Source organism: Pteronotus mesoamericanus, unplaced genomic scaffold (assembly GCF_021234165.1).
Source record: "Pteronotus mesoamericanus isolate MK-2021 breed Mesoamerican mustached bat unplaced genomic scaffold, CSHL_Meso_final contig_35, whole genome shotgun sequence".
NCBI classification, from domain to species: Eukaryota; Metazoa; Chordata; class Mammalia; order Chiroptera; family Mormoopidae; genus Pteronotus; species Pteronotus mesoamericanus.
This window is the reverse complement of record NW_026555139.1, coordinates 1,221,941-1,225,659: the sequence shown is the minus strand read 5'-3', so window position 1 is coordinate 1,225,659 and position 3,719 is coordinate 1,221,941. Positions and strand designations below refer to the sequence as shown.

The 3,719-nt window shown below is 38.5% G+C and overlaps 1 pseudogene; it reads left to right on the top strand.

Moving 5' to 3' along the window:
- The first annotated feature begins 952 nt into the window (after nt 1–952).
- LOC129073164 (importin subunit alpha-1-like) lies at nt 953–2,854 on the top strand (annotated as a pseudogene).
- Nucleotides 2,855–3,719: the final 865 nt, after the last annotated feature.

Sequence of the window (3,719 nt, the reverse complement as noted above, 5' to 3'; positions counted from 1 at the left end):
ATGATGGTAAGGATTAGAAGGAACCAGTTTGGCTGCAGTCTCAGAAATGCCTAATAGGAGTGGAATACACAGAGGGAATGGCCAGTTGTATATGGAACATTTCTTCTCATGCCATACACACATTTCCTCTTCCCCCTATTCCTGTGCACTGTCGACCAGGGATTTACCCTCCAGCAAGAGATGGGGAGTTTATTCTCTTCAGAAATTGGCCCCAAGGGAGAGACTTGTATCTTGGCATTTGGGAATCCAAAGCAAAACTATCTTCTAACTCCAATACACTTTGAGATGCAAAATTCATAAAATAAAAATGGGTAAAATTGAAATGATTATAGGCAAGTTTTCAATTAGGTATTTCAATACATAAGTTATCCATACCATTAATGGATAGAAAATAAGATATAAAAGACTCAATTAACTTGACTAATTGGTGTTTGGAACACCACCCGACAACAGCATAATCTCCAAGTTCACATTTTTGGGCTATAAAACAAGTTTCAGAAGACTTAAAAGAGTGGAAATCATATAAGGTATGTTCTATTGCCAAAACAGAATTAAGTTAGAAATCAGTAACACTTGAACAATCCCCAAATATTTGGAAATTAAACAGCACACTCCTAAATGAACCATGGGTTAAAGAGGAAGTAATGAGAAAAGAATTTGACAATACTTTAAACTGGATGTATATATCAAAATTTATGGATGCAGCTAAAGCAATGTTGAATTCTATTAACTTGATACAAATAAATTCAACAACTTAGGTGAAATTGAAAAAGTCTTTGAAAGGGGACAAAGTGCCAAATTTCACTCAAGTAAACAAAACTTGAACAGCCCTATTTAATGAATTGGTAGCTGACAACCTACACACACACCCTTTCTCTCTCTCTCTCTCTCTCTCTCTCTCTCTCTCTCTCTCTCTCTCTCTCTCTCGACCCAGATGGCACAAGTGAATTATACCAAGCTTTTAAAGGAAATATAATTTTATACAAACTCTTCAAGGAAGAAAAACTTTCCAACACAGTTTATGAGACATTACCCACATATGAAAGCCAGACAAATCTCAAGAAAGGAAAATCATGTCAATATAGCTCATGAACATAAATGGAAAAATTCTTTTTAAAAATAGAAAATTTACACACAGTCTTAGTGCTGATCAGTGTTGGATGTTTTCAGAGCAACTGAACCACAGCCTGTGTGCCTTGCACCATCTCCTGTGAAAAGACTAAACCAGCTGTGTAGGTACGAACCCAGGCCCAGCCCAGCCAGAGAGCTATCTCCCTTTGTCTCATAACCATGTCCACCAACAAGAATGCTAATTCACCAGCTGCCCACCTTAACAGATTTAAGAACAAGGGGAAAAACTACAGAAATGAGGCGTTGCCGAATACAAGTTAATGTGGAGCTGAGAAAAGCTAAAAAGTATGAACAGATGCTGAAAAGGAGAAATGTAAGCTCATTTCCTGATGATGCTACTTGTCCACTACAGGAAAACCACAACAACCAGGGCACTATAAATTGGTCTGTTGAGGACATTGTCAAAGGCATAAATAGCAACAGTTTGGAAAGCCAGCTGCAAGCTACTCAGGCTGCAAAGAAACTGCTTTCTAGGGAAAAACAGCCACCCATAGACAATATAATCCGGGCTGGTTTGATTCCAAAATTTTTGTCCTTGAGCAGAACTGATGGTAGTCTCATTCAGTTTGAATCTGTCTGGGCCCTCACTAACATTGCTTCTGGAACATCAGAACAGACCAAAGCTGTAGTAGATGGAGGTGCTATCCCAGCATTCATTTCTTCTTTTTCATCTCCCCATGTTCATTCACATCAGTGAAGAAGCTGTATGGGCTCTAGGAAACATCGCAGGTGATGGTTCAGTTTTCCAAGACTTGGTTATCAAGTATGGTGCAGTTGATCCACTGTTAGCTCCTCTTTCAGTTCCTGATGTGTCATCTTTAGCATGTGGTTACTTACGTAATCTTACCTGGACACTTTCAAACCTTTGTCGCAACAAGAATCCTGCAGCTCTGTTAGATACTGTTGAGCAGATTCTTCCTACTTTAGTTTGTCTCCTGCATCATGATGACCAAGAGGTATTAGTAGACAGCTGCTGGGCCATCTCCTATCTTACTGATGGTCCAAATGAATGGATTGAAATGGTTGTGAAAACAGGAGTTGTGCCCCAACTTGTGAAACTCCTGGGAGCTACTGAATTGCCAATTGTGACTTCTGCCCCAAGAGCTATAGGAAATGTCACTGGGACAGATGAGCAGACTCAGGTTGTAATAGACATGGGAGCACTTGTCATCTTTCCCAGCCTGTTAATGAACTCTAAGACTGATATTCAGAAGGAAGCTACATGGACAATGTCAAACATCACAGCTGGCCGGCAGGACCAGATACAGCAAGTTGTGAATTACAGATTACTCCCATTCCTCGTTGTTGTTCTGTCTAAGGCAGACTTTAAGACACAAAAGGAAGCTTTATGGGCTGTAACCAACTATACAAGTGGTGGAACAGTTGAACAGATTGTATACCTTGTTCACTGTAGCATAATAGAAGCATTGGTGAACCTCTTAACTGTGAAAGATACCAAAATTATTCTGTTTATTCTGGATGCCATTTCAAATATCTTCCAGGCTGCTGAGAAACTTAGTATAACAAAGAATGTGGAGGTATGGACAAAATTGAAGCTCTACAAAACCATGAAAATGAATCTGTATACAAAGCTTCATTAAAATTGATTGAGAAGTATTTCTCTGTAGATGAAGAGGAAGATCAAATTCGTGTGCCACAAACTACCTCTGATGGCTATACTTTCCAAGCTCAGGATGACACTCCTGGGACCTTTAACTTTTAGGTTGTACAGCTAAGGCATAAAATGTTTGTTGTGTACTATGTCTGGTATAGGTTTGTCTTAACCATTTCTCTACTAAGAACTATTTTTAAATGTGGTTATTGTAGCACTTTTTACAATGAAACTAGAACAGTTACAAACTGTACATACTGTATGAAACTTCTTTCAATAGGTTTCTTATTTCTATGTGAAACTTCCTGTCTTACAGTGTCCTGTAAATAAAGATTTAGTTCCACCATTTAGGTTACTTCAGAAAAAATAGCAAATTCAAACAGCAATCAATAACGGACGTTAGCACAATCAAGTAGGGTTTATCCTACAAATGCAAGTTTGCCTTACCATTCAAAATCAATGTATTTCATCCATCATGAAAAGACTAAAAAAGAAAAACCAAATAATATTCTTTTTAATGTAGAAAAGACATTTGAAGAAATTCACTCATTTGTGATTTTAAAAATTGATTATTAAGTAAAGGAACCATCTTAAATCTAATAAAAGGCATCTAAGGAAGAACTTACATCTGACATCATACCTCATAATGAAATAAAAAGCCCCTTTCTCCTAAAATTGGGAAGAAGGCAGATGTCTACTCACCACTTATAGTCAACTTTATCCCAGATGCTATAGCCAGTGCAACAAGACGGTAAAAAGAAAAAGACAGGGTTGGCAGTCCCAGATTGTACCATGCCTACCCTATACTGGATTTGAGGCAACCAGCCCAGGCCTGGCCCTGGCAGAGAAGGATCAAGAGAGTGTATGGACAAATCAGCTCTAAAGAGAAGATATACAGAGACCTTGACATACAAAGGAAGAACAACAGGTGACAGGGGAGGAAGAAATTTAGAGTTATGCAGCCACAAGCCAAGAA